Source organism: Haliaeetus albicilla, chromosome 17 (assembly GCF_947461875.1).
Source record: "Haliaeetus albicilla chromosome 17, bHalAlb1.1, whole genome shotgun sequence".
Lineage (NCBI taxonomy): Eukaryota > Metazoa > Chordata > Aves > Accipitriformes > Accipitridae > Haliaeetus > Haliaeetus albicilla.
The window spans coordinates 22,112,779-22,132,665 of NC_091499.1; the positions used below are offsets into that span (position 1 = coordinate 22,112,779).

The 19,887-nt window shown below is 40.5% G+C and overlaps 1 long non-coding RNA gene and 1 pseudogene across 1 annotated transcript in view; both read left to right on the plus strand.

The window, feature by feature from the left end:
• Positions 1-14,395, plus strand: part of LOC104323325 (proto-oncogene tyrosine-protein kinase ROS-like) — a 31,297-nt pseudogene extending 16,902 nt beyond the window's left edge.
• Positions 1-19,887, plus strand: part of LOC138689581 (uncharacterized) — a 113,832-nt gene that overhangs the window by 26,217 nt on the left and 67,728 nt on the right. The window lies entirely within an intron of this gene.

The window sequence follows — 19,887 nt, forward strand, 5'->3', positions numbered from 1 at the left end:
CACCTGCATGCAGCTTCTGTCAGTAGCGTAAATAGCTTTTTGCTACTTTGCTAGGTCATTAATGGCATGCTGGGATTCTTGACATTCCTGCTTCCCTCCTTGTGGTTTTGAACCTGCATCAGGACATCAGCAGTCAGTAATTGTCTCCTCGGCACTTTGGCTTGCTCATTGTCATTTGACAAAACAAAACATCACTGATAGGAAGAGAGTTCAAAGGCCAAACTACTTCAGCTGAGAAGTGTTTAGGAATCTGTGGAAGGCTCACACTGCAAGGGCAAGTAGGGCTGACACAGAAACCTTGGGGTGTAAAAGCACAAAGGAAGTGGGATTGGTTTTTTTGGCAGGGGGGAGAAATTCTCCCCCTCGCCTCCACAAGATGTTGCTCCAGGGAGTAATCACCTGCTTTCCCCCAAAGAAGTGTGGGTAGGTAAAGCTTGGTAAATAATTGGAAAAGGGGGTTGGGAATCTATAAATGAGCCACATTTATTGAAATATGAATTAGATGTATGAATGGCACTACTTTTGCAGTCAGAGATCCACATGTGGCACAGCCACACCCAGGTACAAGGCTTGCATGCAAGAGCATGCCAAGGTTTGACTGAACTGAGATAATTTAAGATAGATCCTCTAAGGCTGTGGGTTACAGTCAGGAGAATTTGTACAAGCGTGGTGCCACTTGCTGACTTGCAGCTGCGGTTTCACCAAATGCTCACTCCCATGCAAAGTTACACAGCTGAGTTTGATGAAGAAACTTTACTTTGGTAACTAAGAGCTTTTCCTATTTGGCTCTGGGAACACCGCCGTGGAAGGATTTGGAGGGTGGGAGAGAAGAAGGGCTTGCTCAAGAATGCATCAAATGAAAGCAGGAGGTCTTCTTCATTCTCACAAATTTTGTCCTTTTCTAAGAAAATCCCTACATCGATTATATTTTCCATCTCGTGTGAGAGAAAATTGGTAATGCCCTGTAGCTTCTGTGCACTAAAGAGCATTTCAGGAGTTGTTCACTTTCAGCCTCAAATATTAGATACTGAATATTAATTCTTTGGTTTTCCAGGCTCTCGAATTCTTATTTGCCCCATGTATGCAGATCTGTTGTACATATGGTTACCAGTTGCCCCACCCAGATAAAACACAGTTGTGAAGTGTAGGTGTACATCTAGGTGTACAGGCTAGTTCTTAAACCTAACATAAACCTTTAGCTGATGTTGTGTTTGGATCTGATATCTTTCATCTCTTCTTGAAAGGCTATCCTCATGAAGTAGGGGAATCCTCTGAGTCTCCTCCTCATACTGAAGCGACGCACTATTTACTAGCCCATATTTGGCTCCAAAAAAATACAGGAATGTGCTCAAGCTGTCATTCATGTACATCTTGGCATATTAACCTGGCGCTCACCCTCTTTACTGGTCTCATGCTGATGCATTTCTGGGGTAGTGAAAGTTTATGCCATGTGACTTAAAACTTTGGATGTCACAACATGCCTTGAAATATGCCACAACATGCCACAAATAGCTATCTATGCAAAATTTGCAGATATATTCTGAGACAGCATGAAAATTTTTGTCATTAGAAACCTAAAGCCTCTCTGAATTAAATACTTTGTGAACAATATCAGTTCTACCTGGTATTAATATTTTAAGCCAACCAGCAAGTAATTTGATTTAGGAAATAAAAATATGGAATATAATTAAAACGAGAAAATTCCAGTTCTGAATGTTTTGGCAGCAGTGAATATCCCCACTCAATAACAAAACTGAATGGCTTTATAAAGCAGATTGTCCAATAAAAATCAGTTATTTAGAAAGACAGAGATTGGTCTTAGAAATACAAAAATATTCAGAATCCACATTTGTTGTGTTCTTGTTTCATAAATGAAAAGAGGGTAGATTTAGGTTGTATATAAGGAAGAAGTTCTTCACTGTGAGAGTTGTGAGACATTGGAACAGGTTGCCCAGAGAGGCTGTGGATGCCCCATCCCTGGCAGTGTTCAAGGCCAGGTTGGATGGGGCTTTGAGCAACCTGGTCCAGTGAAAGGTGTCCCTGGCCATGGCAGGGGGGTTGGACTAGATGATCTCTGAAGGTCCTTTCCAACCCAAACCATTCTATGATTCTATGTCTTATGTATCATTTTCCATTTATTTCTCCCTCTGTTGGCCTATGGCTGGCTGTTCCTTCCTTTCCATTAGAAGAGCAGTGTACACAGTCACCTCTTTTACTTCATTGCTACACCTTGCACAAGGCTCTGCTTATGAGAGCCCAAGTGCTAACCTGGTGGAGCACAGCACCTGAACTCACCTTTTTTTCTTGGATATCCTACCAACCAGCATGACCAGAAAGTAGATTGTTTGGCTTCCAGCATCCAATGCTAGCTTTGGAATTCAATGTGACAGACACTTTGCTGGCAGCAGGAGTTATTTCACCTCATCTTGAGTCTTATTCAGTACTTTTCCTTCTATATTTCCAGTGTCGTCAATAACCAGTACACCTGAAAGTAAGCAGATTAAGTGATTCAGAGCATTAGGAAATCACTACCACTTTTTAGATTCTTAAAATGGATTTTCAAGATTTCACCGGATTCTTTTGAAAAAAAAAACCAGAATCACTCTGTCCAGCTCCACAACCACATGATACAGGTCGATGAAAAGTGGTTCTAGTTTCTACTCATGTTTCTCACCCAAGGCCAATATTTTAATGAAAAATATCATAGAAAAATCAGAAGTCAAGAGATTTCTCTTACCTGTCACCAAGGGTTTTGTAAAATACTCAATTGTGGTGAAGGACAGCAATCTCCTTTTTAAGATGGGTAAGTGAGGATCTGAGCAAGCCAATTCATTTCACATAACTCAGTAACACGTGGTATCACATAGCAGCAGGTCTGGGAGGCTGTTTGTCAGGGGAGGATTTGAACCTAGGGCTTAGAGGTGAATATTCCACATTCCAGTAGCAGCTTTCTGAACCAGCCTTTCACTGGCTGCTCAAACGCTGCTCTCCGGTTTTGAGACTCTAAGACCTCTCCCCACTCCCAACACTTAGCATGTCCAGGTGCTGGCTGTGTTTTGGTTTTCAGCCTGGCTCCCCCTGGCTTTTGTAGGATTTGGTTTTGTGTAGCCTGGACTCACCTTGAGTAAGCAATACAAATCAGCCCTATCCTTTAGACAAACAGGAGGGGCGGTTTTCCACTGAATAGTACAGATAGTGTTGTGCAAGGTGGACTAGGATCCCTGCACCCAGAGGAAACTCATACCATTTTTGCCTTTGATGGGAAAACTTACTCCTATTTGTTTTGGTCTGGAGGCAGAAGTCTAAATTAACCCTCTCTGTGCTGGAGAGTTTGCCTTGAACTTCCCCTAAATTTGAGGTAGCATCAGTTGAAGGAGGGTTAAATGAGCTGATAGCTTCAGGTTCATTTCTGGTTTTAAACATCCTTTTTCTTCTGTGAGACAATTACCTCCTTGTCTGCTTTCTTAGAAAATATTGATGACTTCTTTGGTGACAACAGATGTTAATGGCAAATGTGTCTTTTTTTTTAATGTTATAGCTGCTCCCAATCTCATAAATATCCATCTTTGAAAAATTAAAAGCATTCATAATGAGTATTCCTGACAACTGATCTTTAATCTGCTTTTCCTTCCCTCAGCAGCTGATGATAATCTTTGTACTACATACAAAGTTTTCGGAAGTTGAAAATCTGGGCCAAACTTGCTTCTCAGATGATTTAATGGTTGAGATTAATGATTCTGTTATCTTTAATGTTTGCATTTTAACAATTTTTTTTCCAGATGTGATTTAATGACAAGATGCTGGGCCCAAGAACCTCGCAACAGACCTACTTTCTCTTATATTCAGAACAAACTGCAAGAGGTAAGACGCTCTCCGCTGTCCTTCATCCACTACCTTGAAGACAAAGAGACAGCAACTGGAGTCATCAGCCAAGGTTTTGAAGGTGAGTCGGGGCCAGCACCTGCTGTCCCCATGGCTTCTTCCCCACGAACAAAGTGGGATTCAGCAGTTCTTTTCATTGCCTTTGTCACTGCCTCAAATTCTCTGCCTATAAAATGGGAACAGCAATGATTTACCTCTCATAATGAACTTGTAAAGATTCATTAGGTGCCATTAGGTACAATGCATTAGGTAAAGCACATACAAGATTACCAAGCAAAAAGACCTCTATGAGGTTGCAATTGAGCCTGTCTCACAGAGGTATCCAGCTTGCATCTAAATTTTTGATACTTCATGACCCTGTTCCGCTAAAGTAAATGCTTAAGTTCCTTGTACAGCCAGGAGAGCTTTAGAAGGCTTCCAGATGGAAATCTGTTCCAATTTCAAAGGCATCTACTCCCTCTCCATCAGCTAAACCTGGCAGTTAAGCACTTACTTTAGGAGTACTGATTTAGTAGTTGCCTGAAAGTGAGGCATAAATTAGGTACCTAAGTAAAGCAGCCTTTATCCTAGCCCGAACTATGATAGCTCCAGCCGGGAGTCACATCATGCCTCTGCTCTGCACACTGTGAATGAATAGAACTAGGTGATGTTAGGGAAGATATACTTAAGACATGGGACACAACAAAGCCCAATTATGTAAGAACATTATTAAGGTTGTGAAGAGAGGAATTAAAAAAAAAGGTGATGCTAAATTTGATGTTGTCTGTGTAACTGTGATTCACATCATCTAAACATGGAAGTAAACATCCTGACTGGGTGAGAACAAGAAGGTTTTCACATCCTGCAGTAATTCCTGACTGGCTAAATCTTGACGAAAGGTGATGTCTTAGTAAACAATGTGATCTGAAAATCTGCAAAAAGAAAGTTTTTATCAGTTGAAATATTTCACTTTTATTTCAGAGAGTGTTGTTTGGGTTTTTTTAATTTAACCCGTTTGCATTGTGTGATTTTCTAATGAAAAATATTTCCTGTTAAAAGCATTACTTTGCATTCTAAAAAAGGAAAACCTAGTTGTTTCTAAAATATCTAAAGGCTTTGTTTTGATTTCGGATTTTTTTTCCTTCACAAAATGTTGTTGAACTAGGAACTTGCCCTGCTTCATAAACAGTTGTGATACATCAATATTTTCTGATTTCCTAAAAACTCCCTGATCCATTCCAGGAACGACACAGTACTCAATTACACACCTACATAGTGATTTTTCTACAGGATTCTACCTATATTCAATTCACTGGCATTGGTATTTTGCTTATTGTTTATCATTTGGTGTATTTAATATTTTGCTTATCTTTATCATTTGGTGTAGCTTTACAAATGTCAGTTTATCCCCATCGTGATTTCTCTCTCTGTCAAATCCTGTCTGTGCATGACATGTTTGTATGTCATTACAAGACTAGAGACTTTATCATATGTCATTACAAGGCTAAAGACTTTATCAAGACATGATGGGACCAAAGATAACCTATTATTTCATGCTTTTTTAACAACTGATTTTGCACCCTTGTGCTATTATGAAAAGCATGTAGTGTAATTTCCTAGTTTCTTTAAGGGCATCTGCATAGGGAGTTCAGGAAAGAGACAATCTGGCACAAATCTAAGACTGCCATTAGCTCAGGAAAGGAGTACAGCTAATTAATTAGGCACTATGCCCAAGCTAATAGGGCTTACGTTTTGGATGGACTTCACCTCACCTAAATGCAGCTGTCTAGAAGCTAGGAGTCTCATCTAAGATACTCTTCTAGGCTTCTCACTCAGGAGCAGAAACAGACATCTCCAGAGAGTGACAACTCCTATGTTTTAGGCATGTGTCATAGTATGAAAGGGGTCACCTTTTGCCTTTCTCTCCCTTGATGATGGCTGGAATCTAGGTGACTTGCCATATTCGACTTGGATACAGCATCTTGGACTAGATGTTTAATTTTAAGATGGCAACAGAACACAACATCCACTGGATAGAGGGCTGTACAGGACTGTACTGATTTGACTGCTTGCCTCTACTCCTGAGCTAGTGTGGTTTCCTAGCTTAGACACCTTTGCTCTGCGATCCCTAACTCCAAGGGCAAGAGAGACATGAAAACTAAGGGAATTAAGAAATTCTCGTGGCATTACATCAATATCTGTTAAAATCTTTAGCAGGGCTGAAACTTTTAAATATGAGCCTGCCCTTCTGCTGTTGGAGTTGGGGAAAGAGGCTGGAATACAGGTTGTCGTCCTTTTGGTGGAGCAGGCCTGGCATAGATGTGACATGCAAGGAATTTAGTTTCAGTGCAAGTCTCTGCTTAGCATGTGCCAGCTAAGCATGATCCTTCCCCTGCTGTTAACTAGCTCAGTCTAGGCAAATGGTTACTTTCACTGGAATGACAAATACATATTCTTAATGTAAAAAAGATTATTTTGCCAAAATTTTAGGTTCTGCCACACAGCAGAGGTCACAGAGAAAAAGCCATTGCTTTATTTGTTTGCCAGGGACAAAAGTAGCATTCTTAGAAATGGCCAAGTTATTGAAAAGGAAAATATGGATTGAGACTTCCATGAAAAGTTTCAGTTTGAATGGTTAAAATTTGAAAAAAAAACAGTTTACTACAGAAAATGGGGTTGTATAATGGACTTTTAGGGTAGTCTTAATAGCGGTACTCCATAATGCGTGTTATATTCAGGGAATCTCTTGGCAGTGGTCACTTTTTGAAATCAGACTCCATTAAGCCTGTTTATAATAACCTAGTTGGTAAAATCTGGCCCACTGTGGTAAGCAGGGCAATTCAGTGCAGGCAGAGCTTTGTCAATAGCTCTCAGAGTCAGCCTGTTTTGCTCTCTCCCTGAGCCTTACCCTTTTCTCCACCAGCTACTCTGTTCCTTCTTGTGGCTTCCCCGCATTCTTTCCTTTCCATAGGCTCTGCCTAGCTGCTGTTGTTGCCACAGACCCGCTGCTGGATCAGCATTGGGATGGGAAGACAAAGCAACTGTTTTCATGCTTCCATTCAATGTTTTCATGCTTCAGTTCTTGAAACTCTTCCTTAACTTCTCCACAGGCTCATTTGGTGATTTTCATACAGGGAATGCCCATCAGGAAACAGTATAGCTTGAATTTTATTTATTTGTCTGTGTATCATCCTTTCACTTAAATGTATTTTAAAAGACTAAACACTTGATAAGCTCTTTACATGTCTTTATAATGCACATGCTTATTTCCCCATATGTTCATAGTTCGCCTGTAGGTTATCTCCCTCTTTCCTTAAGTAGTCTTTATAAGCCCATTAAAATGTTATTCTGCCTACTTGACTGAAGGCCTAGAGTCCTGGTGATGTCTTAAAGTTGCTGGATTATCTGATCAGGGACACATGCATGTCAGTTTTCTGTAGCTCTCCAGCCTTAAATTAATTCAATAGTTTTTCTGCCTGTGATGTAAATCTCATGCAGTGGAGTTCAGTGAAATGTGGGCTCCAGAAGTGCTATTGATTTAAGCAAGAACTGGCAATTTGAGTTCTGGTTGAGCTTCCAGACTAAAATGCATGCTCCATTATGACCCTGTTGTAAACAGTTTGGGGCATGGAATATGTCTTCATCTGTGATTTGTAAAACACTGTTTAATAAGTAAGAGATTTTTTTAAATTTGCACTCATTTTTAGCTGGGACTAAGTGAAGTACTTCTTGTATTTGTAGTAGCAGTGGGAAGATGACAGCCAAAACAAATAAACCAGAAGACTGTTCCATGATGGATTGTCCTGGACAACATTTTCCAAAAGTGTTACGCGGTCATTGGCCTTTGTGTGTCATGAAACTCCTGTCATGAGCCTCCCGCCAAGAAATGCTTGCTCTCACCAGAAGACTTGATGCCAAAAGAAAGAGCCAAATGTCAAGCAAAGTGAAATGACAGGCCTCAAAATAACTATGATACTTAGCCCTACATGGAATCATACATCTTCCAAATTCTGTTGAGCCTTACCTGCTTGTAGGTAGCCACACCTTTAGCAGGTCTGTACCTGCTGTTGGCGCTATTTCCTAGGTGGGAGAGCTGGAAAACATTAGATGTTCTCAAGAACATTAATGCCGGTGCAGTATGACACACAAGTTACAAGTGTGGGTGAACTAATACAGATAATGGTCTGGAGAGCACGCTAACAGGATAGCATGGAGATGACAAAAGGGACACTGGCTTTGTTATTGCAAAGGAGGTATTGAGTGGCAGTAAATATGCCTGAGCAATACCAGCAGCTCCTGGCACTGCTGGTTTGGAAGGGAAGGAAGCAAACTCAGGACCAGGAATGGGTCTATCAGTTTAGTTTTTCCTTCTTGCTCTTACAGACTTTCCCAGGACATTGATCATGGGCATTAAGTAGCATTAACAACATTTTTTTGAGTGAGAGAAGCACTATCCAGCTAGAGGACTGAGACACCAGTGGGTTTTGAATCCAATGGGAATTGACTGAGCAGAGGCCCCATCACAAGAGACCCATTCATTACTGAAAGATAGGCTGTTCTTCCCCCAGTTTCAAGAAGAGCAAATGAAATGTCATGAATCAGCATGCTAACAGGATGGCCCTGCATTGCTGTAAAAATAACCAGTCCATCTATTTTCAGACATAACTTTTTACATTTGCACATACAAGACAGCACTATATTTTTTCAGGTCCCAAGCATGCCCCTTTACAGATGGAAACACCTGTTTGTTTTGGCAAACGTCTTTGCCGACATCAGACAACTGGGCATTAAGCAGCTGGAGCGGCTCCTTGCCTTTATGACCCAGGAGGACTATTCTTATCAGGGCTGCTCCCCACAATCCCTTTTGGACCTATAAGGAAAAAATGTCATAATTGCTCAGAAGCTGTGTTGGAGCACCACGCTCTTACTGCTAGAAGTGGCTCCTCTGGTGAGAGGAGATGCAGAGCAGTTGAAGGGAGCCTGAGGAAATCCAGGGTAAAAGACTAAAGACTAAAAGGAAACACATTTGGCCTCAAAAATGTCATTTTTAAATCCCTAAGCTGGAGATGTTGCTTGAAAAATGTCAGAAGATAAAACCGTAATTTTATAATGTTTCCTTTTTTCACTTTTCTTTCCAAAGCCAGTGACTCAGTGTATTTACTTTTTTCAGCAATTAAGCTACTTGCTAAAAGTGTCACCTTTTTTTTTTTTTTAAATCTCTCTGCAAAACTTTGCATTGAGGGGATTTGATATTAAAATCTGGAATTGGTGATTTCACCATTAATTATATGTCTGCCCTTTCTGCTCGCTGAGTGGTACTGGTTTGCTGTTCCTCGTGTAAGAATCATCAGTTTATTTTCCTAAAACCAGCTGCCTTTTAAAAACTAGTCTGCATACCTCTCTGAACTTCAGGTAATCACTTGAACAAAAGGAAGCTTCTCCAAAGCATATGTGTTGATAAGAGACATTTTTAAAACCTTATATCTAGTCTCCTTTGTATTTTTCTGAAATTCAGTAATCCTCTTTCCCACTTAGCTTAGTGAGTGGCTGACCCAAAGCCAGTGGAGGTCAGAGAAAAGGCTTCTTCCAAAACAGTGAGTGGTTACAACACTGCAGGAAAAGGCGGACTTGGTGGTGTGATCACTTCTTATTTGTCCCCTAGACAAATGCTGTGTGATTCCAGAGAGCGCACATGAGCTATATGATACTGCAAGGAAAGTCATGCTAATACTTTGCCCTGGACTGAGGAAAAAAAATCAGATGATATGATGTTATAAGAGGTGACATTTGTGTATGGGTGTACGGATATAAGCAACTAAAACTTAGGCACTGTGTTTATGCTGGCTGTCTAGGCTGTTTGACAATCACTGGAGAGTTGTAGACATGTTCAGGGGATGTTATTGTGTAAAGGTAAGGATGTGAAATAAACATCTCCACAAAGCAACTCAGTCCTCCTTTATCCCTCCATTGACTGTAAAGGCAGCCTAGGCAAGGAGCTTAAGCTGGACATGTAAGATCTGGGTGATTAAAACTTAGTAAAATGAATCCTGCTTTGTGACCTGGAGAAGGGTGGTGCTTTCCTATTTATATAGCCTTATTGTATTGCAGCAAATGTGGAACTGGCCTTTTTTCGGTGCTTTTGTATTAAAAATGATAAAAAACAAGATAATAAACAGGTTTATGTATTATTTCCCAAGACAGCTTCTTGCACACAGAGGTTTCAGTCCACAGATCTCTGAAAAATCTATTAAAATAAAAAGAAAGACAGGCAGTCAATGCTTTAAGCAGTTTAGTGCAGTGGAAATGCAGGATGAACAAAATTCTCGCTTTTAGTACCTTTAGTGTCTGACAGAATAGCAAAGCTCGGTGAGTCACCCTGAAACCATGCAAGATCATATGCTTCATTAGACAGGAAACACAGATATATCTCCACTGATATATAATACAGAGTGGAGTATTAAAACGGATATATATTTGTTCTATTTATATTCTTACTGGCAATGTGCAGAAACTGAAACACAGCACCTCCAGCTCCAGGTGGCCAGCAGGTATCAGGAAGATACACCCTGCACAGGAACTATCTCCTTGAGCTAACCAACATAGCTGAGGTGGAGAAGTCAGGGTTCAATAGCCACTTTTTCACCCTTAACAAAGATATGTTGTCATCAAGCACTTCTTTTGAATGTGTTCACTCTGGGGTACATCTTTCAGCTATGCTGGTAAGTCAGCCAGTCTCTTGTTTACTACCACATATGTTGTGTGGCAGGGACAAAGGGCAGAGTATATATGAGAAAAAACAAGAGGATATTAATGGGAAAAAGCAAATGTGGCTGCACTTCTAAATACCTTACCATGTTGAAGGTGCTAAGCGTCATATGAGATATATTACCCAGAATTAGTAACGTCTCAGGCTGGCTACTTAGCTGGTGTAAATCAGTGGCATCCCACTGGTTTCTATGGAGCTTTGTTAATTTGCGCTAGTTGAGGATCTGGCCCTGAAATAGCTGTAATAGAGGATCAGCATCTCTAGATCAGTTTGTTCAGTCTACCAATCAGCTTTTCTACTGACATTTTTTTTCCTTCTTATAAGTTGTCACCTTCTGAACTTAAAACACCAAAACCCCATCTGCTTATCAAGACATCACAAAAATTTGCACCCTTCCAGGCAGGATTTCAAAACATGTTGTGAGCCCACACAGCCTACTGAGCAGGCAAGGAAAGACACTCTGCAATTGCAACGCAGGATACATGGCCCAGCTCGGCACCCCAGCTGCCCTGCGGCAGGAAGCAGCCGACTGAGATGCTGAGATTGTGAAGCGGGAAGCACAGATTTTATCGGGTTGGGACCGGTCTCCTCAGAGGAGGCTAAGCAAGCAAACTCCATCCCTCATTAGTATGAGTCAGGCGATCATAGTTTCTTGTGTCAATTAATGTGTGGCTCCCTAGAGTAAGCTTCTGCCTACCTCTGGAGAGATGTGTTGTAATTAATTTTCCTGCAGTTTGGCTACGATGTTGTGCTTTAAGCACACCACTACCAAGAAAAGTGTCTAGCAAGGTCAAAGCTACATGCATTTAGGACCTGAAACAGGTATCCATGCAAGTACAGTGCTGAGCTTTGAACATGCTATTTTAGTTATTGGAAGCAGTCTACCTGAGAGAGCACAGAGCTCAGTGGGAACCTGCTTCTCAGCAGAGTACTCCTCAGCCTGTGCAAAGATCTGGACTGCCAGAGCTAGCCTGCCTCATGCCCTGAGGTAGGTTGTTTGAAGTGAACGTAGGTAACTCTACACTACGCAGCAGTCCACAGTGTAGACAACCCCTCAGGATTTAAGCGTTTGGAGTTGACTCCCCAGCATGACTTCAGATTCCATGAAGGTGTTCCTTGGACGCCTCCTCTCGGGGTGTTTTGTTGGCTCAGCCAGGCTTTGCTTGTGAAATCTGAGGGGATCACATCACATGGTTTATCCTGCATTTACTCACGTATAACCCAGCATGACTATACATCAATCAACTAATTTTAGCAATGTTAAAACTGAAAAGAAAAGAATGATATCTCATGAATATACTGACCTGCCTCCCCACTCCAGCTTCTCTCTATTTGCCTTCGAATTCTTAAGATTTTTTGGAGTTTCCAAAAATTATTCAGAATTCTCTGCATTGGCTTATGGCTTCCCAGGGTGTTGGCGGTGCTTCTAGCCTTCACATTTCTGGGGGAATTTCACAACATATAATGATTTGTTTCCTCAATTGCTCATTTTCAGTATCTTCTGTGTCCATCCATCATACAAGTAAGTGAGCAAAAATTGCTTGCTTTGCTGACTTACATGAGAGGCAACTATTGTACTACATAACTTGACATCTTTGCATAGATGTTTTGGCTTGTACAGCAGAATGGTGCTAAGCTTTCATAGGTGCCAAACACTATGCTAAGAGATGAAACAACAGTGAAGGAAAGGGCACTTGTAGTCAAAAATCTCATTGTGAAAGTGGCAATGTAGCTTATACGTGTCATATTGTAAGAGAAAGGTCATCAACTTTATATTCTTCCTCCATCTTTGGATAGGATAAGAATATTCTGCAAAAATAGTCTTTCTTGCTCATTTTGTTCCCAAAGCTCAAAAAGTAAAACCAAGGCAAGGTGTTTGATTTTTTAGCTCTTTTTCTCCATAATGAGAAACACAGTGGCACATAGGCTGAAAAAGGATTATAATATTTTATATATTCTGTAGTTCTTCAGACCTGTTGGGGAAAGAATTAGTAATGTATCTATATATCTGGTAAAAATATCTCAGTGACCTCATACTCACATTTGTGTAAACATCACCTCATCAGTTCCAGATACTTATACAGGAAACAAATCTGAATGCTCCTCTAGTGTTCTATACTTAGGCAGGTCAGCCGGCATATGTCTGGTCTGTAAATACCCAGTTTTACTTGGGTCCTTATTTTAAGGTTTCTCTCTTAAGAGTTTGCTGCAAACGTGCCCTCAGCATTTGCCAGTGTGCCTTTTCCAAAGCAACTTGCCCCTGAGGGTTCCCATTAAAAGCTTTATTAAACAAAAACCAAATAACAAAGAAGAGCTGTACCAGTTGGTAATGGCTTAGTCAGGATTGAATTACTAAATATTGCCATAATAGTCCTGAACTGACAAAGTGAGTATCAAATGATTTTTCGTAGCTGTCAGTCACTGTGGTATGTGACCACAGTTTGCTCTATGTCCCAATCCCAATCTTGCTAACAGGTTTCTAAAATCAAAATTCTCCTTCAGACTTTTCCTGATAATCTTTCCTAATGGACTCTAGCATGCGGAACAGACTTCTGACTTTATAGCTTGGGCGGGCGTGTCATTATAGTGACATAATAAATTGTATGTTGCCTGGTGCAACAGCACAATGCTTGTGATTCTGTTGCACAGATAACCTGGAATGTCACATGCTTAATTTTCCAGTTGTGAAGTAAAATAAGGAGGGAGTGTAATAAAAGAAGGTACATGTTACAAAAATAAATGCAAAAAATAGCAACAATTATAACTTGAGTATTTAGTTAATAGTTTTTACATTTTTTTAAAAGGTATATCCTCTGCAGCAGATTTCAGGCAACTCTATATATGTGAACAGCATAAAATTAGGGAAAAATTATAAAGTTTTTAGAAATGGGAAAAATACACTGGCTTGCCAAGTTCAAGCTTCTAGAAAGACAGAATATTACAAGTCCTCTAGAGAGACAGTATATAATGATTTAGTAGGTAGAAAACTGCCTATGTTACAGGACTCTAGCAGTATTATTAGCAGGGTTACACAAATGTACAGATTAAAATCACTTTGGCTTTATACAGGCTGTCTTTACTACCAAAAGAAGCGAGTCATGCATTCGTAACTGTATTGCTGCTTGTGGAGGTATAAATGGTGATGACCAGCCTTCCCTAAGGGATTTGCTTAAAGCTATACAGGCAATAGCAGAAAATAAATTTGAATCATCAGTCACTCTTTGTGAGGTCACTAGACCAACTTTCTCCAGCAGCTGTCTGATTTTGTTTGCTTTCTGATACTGCGTGTATATCACTGGGCTGTTATCTTTTCTTTTTTTTTTAAATGCAGATAGTGATGTTCCATGTGCAGATTCGGACAGTATTCTTTCAGCCACGTGAATGGCAACAAGGAATCAAGAGGGCTTAAATGATTTGGTATTAGTCAAAGAAGGCAACCAAGATCAAGGAAACGTCAATTCTGCTGAACTTAGTTAAGTAAGTCGGGTTCCCTCTGTTTGTAAGAAAGAGGGAAAGAAGAGAAAAAGCTCTACAAAAAAAGACATAAGCCAAGGAAAATATCCTGCACATTGTCATACTAACTAAGAGATATGTTAAAAAACCAGGAACTCTCTAAAACACTAAAACTACCAGAGAATATGGTAAGGTACTGAATGATGTGTAGCAGAATAAGACAGCAATTATGTATCTTTTGATTTTCTACATGTTATGGTTTGTTTCACAGGAGCTGGTTTAAGGGAATAAAACATGTAATCAGACAGCAAGTGATTTTACTGTGGTGTTGATTAAATTTATGCAATCACATATGCCTCAGACACAGGCAGTCCTTCCAAAAAGGGAGTACTGGTATGCTGTTTCAAAGAAGAGACCAAGTCGCTCATGAAAAGAAAAAACAGCTGAAATCTAGCTTCATTGTGCACAAACAAGGTTTTACAAATTGAAAAACTAACATAAATTCTTCTTGTATTTTTATGAACTCCAAATCAGGAAGCAATTCAAGAAGGTTGACTGGGTTGTCCACTGCTGCAGATGGTCTATTTCACTATTTAATTTAAACAAATGCTTGCAATCATCTTGTATGTTAAGTTGCACAGCAATTGATCTGTGAATCTAGACAGTCCTGTTTTCTTACATTTCTTTTCCTTTCCCTTTTTAATGTTCATCATCCTTGTTTATTTTTTACCAGACTGGGTGAAGGGAGATACTTTTCTCTGATGTGTTTGGAGATCAAGTCAAAGTATATAATAAAATGATACATAAATCATTACTGAATAGAAGACAGCAATAAGCATTTTGGAATATTTAATCATGAACAGTAGTTTGCAAATTATGCAGAGCTATTCACTGACATCTGTCAGGAAGCTAGAAACATGCTCTGATTTTATGCAAATATTTGATAACGGGGGACACTGAAGAGTAGTAAAGGCACTATCTGATGTCAGAATGTGAATATTTTTAAGGCGCAACTCCACTGAAATCTGGCTTCAAAAGTTTCCCAAATGGAGATCCAAGACAGATGAACAAGAAACATGGGGTTTGACAGTTTTACTCGAACGAAATAGAAATTGAGAGTTTTTGAATTAGGATTCTTCAAAGTCCCTGACAAAGCCCATTCAAGCAGTCTATAATCACATAACTGCCTTTTTCTTCATCTACAAATTAGTGTAAAAGCCAGATTTGCCAATAACAACAATTGCAGCACTTTGCTATGCTCACCAGACCATGAGTGACAGATAAATAAATAAATACTGTATAATGTTTCCTTCCTCTTCAAGTGCTGCTTGACCGATTGTACAGCCATTCCTTCCATTTCAGTGATTTAAACACGAGTAATGTTTGCTAACCAGTAGCATGTGCTAGCCAGAAACCAGGAAGATCCCAGTTCTGTAGTCATCATACCCGGATGACTTCACGTGCATATGTAATTCCACTTGGCTCAAGAGGACTGCTCAGTCAGCAAGCCACAAACAAAGGTTTTGAAAACCAACAGGACTTCATATGATATCTTTTTATTTAGCAGGAGAAGCCTGCAATCCTGCCAAAATTTCTTCTAGGCAAAACCTTTCACAGGCCTTGTGACCACAACTGTGATGTGACAACCCAAGTCAGTTCAGTTTTGTGTAGGTCTGGGCTGGAAAAGAATCATGGCAAGAGCCTCTCCAACATCGGTAAACTGGGTTAGTGGGCAAGGCGAGCGTCAGCGACAGTAGTCGGAAGTAATGCTTTTGAGGTCTTGAAGTAGTCACAGATACCGAAAGTGACACAGAAAGAACAGAGGGGAAGGTAAGTCTTGTTTTGTCCACATTTTGTAAGTGTTGCAAGACCAGTTTTAATGGAGGATTTATCACAGCATGGTGAGGAAGAATGTGTCAAGTTTAATGCATTGCCATGAATTCATTGCCATGAATCAGGATATTGACCAGTGATCTATGCCTTTTGCACCTAATAGTATGAAAAATGTATTGGACTGGATAAAACACAAATCTCTTGATCCAAATTTAAGGATCCTGTTCTATAACTTGCTGAATTCAGTGGAAGACAAAATACCTAACCTTCCCCAGAAGTGCAGTGACCTGAGGCACGCTCAGTGATACAGCCTCAGGTGGGAGCATGGCCCTACCCATCACTCCATTCTCCCTTTCTCATTTCTCTGCCTTAGAGGACTAAGTATGCAAATGCAACTATTCCACTGAATTGTGTTAAAGCTGAATTTGATGTGTGCAAACTTACCTCGCTTGCATCCACCCATGATGCTGCTTGTGAAGAGTTCCTTAATCCCTCACATTTCAATACCACCCTTCTCTTTACCCATCTTCATCATTACACCTTCTCATTGAAGTCATACTTCCTCTCTTCATGCAAACTCTTCGTGATGATTCATGTTTTATTCAACTCTTATTCACTATAAGGAGAACACCTCTTGCCTTCAAGCAGTCAGCCCCTGATGACAGTTTTCGTAGACTTTTGGAAACAGTAGGGGAGACACACATGTAAGAGGTGATGAGAATGAAAGACCTTTTCAGCACATTCTGTCTTGGGCAGGGAAAGGGACACTACCTAGCCTGTGTTTGTCTCTAATAGTTGGTACCTCCTCCTGTGGTAGATCGAGGGAAAGAGTCAAGAAAGCCTTGAGTTCAAGTGTCTTGACTTTCAAGGCTATAGGTTTTTAAATAAGCGTAAATGGGTTTGGGGGTGATAATGCAACTTAAAGGAAATATGTGTTCAGGGTAGAAAAGAATCCTGACATTTCAGAAAGGTTAAATGTGAGATAAGGGTACAAGGGAAGCAGTTGTTGTGACCACACTTGTGTGACATACTGCTGAGAGACTCATCCCCAAGCATAGAGGCAATAATGTGCATTTTTACCTTCTTCATTTAAGGTGTACAGTGAGACTGAGTCTAGAGTGAGATATCTATGTAGTAAGAGGAATTCTTTCTAGATTGCCTTGTAAGCCCCAGGAAGCCATATAAATAAGAGGAGAAACCTGTCCTGGGAAGGTTCCTCTGCAAGAGCTGGAGGAACCAGAAAGTGATGTCTGAAGTCTGAATCATAAGTGCATAGGGGTTCCTGTCAGCACTCCCAAAAGCGTCTTAAGAAAAGAATCATTCTCAGGCTGGTATAAAGCAGATGGACCCAGTCTTCACCTAAATCAAGTTAAATATGTTAAGCTACACTGATGTACAGCAGTGGAGAAACTGCCTCGAAGTCTTTAGCTTCTCAAGATTTGGCCTGAGACAGGTAGACGTATGTCCAGCCAGTTCCTGAGCAAAAGATGGCTAATGTCCCTAAGCCTCCTCCTCTCCATTGTATTGCTGAGCACATTATATGGCATGGAATATCTCTGGTTAGTTCGAGTCATCTGCCCGGTTGTGTCCCCTCCCAACCTCTTGTGCACCCCCAGTCTCTTCACTGGGCGGGGGGAGAGTGAGAAGCGGAGAAGACTTTGATGCTGTGCAAGCACTTTTCAGCAATAACTAAAACGTTAGTGTGTTACCAGTATTGTTTTGGTCTCAAGTCTAAAACATAGCACAAGGTGAGCTGCTATGAAGAAAATAAACTCCAACCCAGTACAGTCTTTAACCTGCCCAGGAAGAGGAGATGTGCCCCCAGGCGCTGCTCAGGGGATGTCCGAGGTGAGTCTCTGGGTTGCAGCCAGTTACTGTCTCAGGCTCTTCTTTGTTCCTTGATGCCAGCACAGACACTTGGCGAGATCACTGAGCAACAATGGTGAGCATGCTTCAGGATGTGATACCACACACAACCCACTGGTGCTGGGCTCTCAAATGGCAACGACGGAACTCTGAGCTGTGCTTGGACAGACATGGACATACTATGTGGCTTTAGTTGGCTTATTTAATCTCTCAGCTGCAGACTTGACATCCATATAAATGGATGAAAAATATTTACTGCTACCTATAAATAGTATTTACTACAACATAACACAAATGCTGTGGTGATTAATTAAAGTTTGTAAATTATTTTGTAAATGTGAAGGGCCAGGGCAGATGTTACTTATTTACTAAGGCAGCATTTTTTAGGTCTGCTATCTTCAGTCCCCTTGGTCTACAGCAGGTGGTAACAGTGAATTTCCGTTTTTCAGGGCTGCTTGCAAGGGCTTTTGAGCTGGCACATAATAATGACCAGATCCATCCAAAATCTGTGTACCTCCTGCTTTCCATTTGGGACCACAATCAAGATCCTACAAAGGAAAAACCAGTGCTTTATGACAAAAGTATTGAGTCTTTACTGGGTCAAAGATAAAATTATGGAAATTTTGCATGTAGCTGCTGCTGAGAGATATGCCAGGCTTCAGTGGCATCACTCACTTATCCCCATGTGCCACAGAGGGAGTGCTCAGCAGTTTGTCATGAGCTACGGGAACGTGGCTGTCAAGAGCTCTGAATGGAAAATTTATACAGCTTGAAAAGAGAATTTTTTGAGATATGAAAGGCAAAAGACGTGTTTGCTTGTATCATGTAGGACTGAAAAACGTGGGGTGTCAAGATGATTTCTTTGCCTTTTTTATATTTAACATTCAGGTCTCATCTTCTATGGGAGACTTTATTGTCAGTTATTCAATGGCATCATCCCAAGATTTGGGGAACTTAAAAACAACCACCAGAAAGGCAAAAGGTTGTGCAGCTACACTGCTACCGCAAGTGTTTTCTATTTGTCTTTGTTACCTGCAAAAACTAGTAAGCGGCAGGGACAAGAAAGGCAAGAGCTGAGTTTGACACATCCTTGCTTATCTAAGAAGCTGGAGACAGGGCCTCAGCTTTCCTGGTACCCTAGATAACAGAGACTAGTAACATCCTCCAGATCACAAGGTCTGTCAAAATTTGGTTCCCTTACCACTTGTATGGAAAGGCACAAAGATCCTTACAGCAGGGCCACTGCATCCCTTGCTTCCCACAGCTGTTTTCAGCAGAGAAAGCTTTACCATCTATTTGAATTGACTAATGTGTCCAGTTTTTTTCTTTTTTTCCTTTTTCTTTGACATCTGCGGCATGCTGCCTATGATGGTTTGAGTCCTCAAATGTGGCTTTACTGAGCATAACCAGGGGAAACTTATCCTCTGTGATTCGGTTTAGGACTATTGCATTTCAATAATAACTGTGAAGGCAAGATTTCCTCTAGATTCAAATTTACCTCTTTCTACACAAAGCTTATCTTAATTTAGCTATAACAGACCTGAAAATAGTCGTTATAGAAAAAAATGTCTGTAAAATAGCCCTGACAGGTCTGTTAATGATTAAAAAGTTCTAATTCACCTTCATTTCTTTTAATTGATTCTTGAAAGTTTTTCTTACATGCACACACTGGAGTGAGTTGCAGGAGCTTGCATACCGGGTGGATTTTTCAAACGATCATGGCTCTATTTATAATGACACTTGGCACCTCTAACTGACATTATGTTTTAACTCTAATAAATAACCAGAAACCCAGTGCATCAAAGCCAAGTGATGATGCCAAAATATTGTCATTATTGCCAGTGACATGACTGATACTGCCGTATAAAATAACCTTTTTTATAATGTGTTAACTTCTTCTTCAGATGACGTCTTCCATTTGGAGGACGTTCATCACTGCCTTCTATCTTTTACGGTAAGAATGGAGCTGTAGAATAGCCACACTCTGTTTGGATACCAACCCCTTTTGCAATGCTGTTGACATAGCTGGATCTTCTTTTTCCTGCTTTTTTTTCTCTCCTATCTTCCCTGACAGTACAAGCCACTTAGTGCTTGTTAGAGATGAGGCC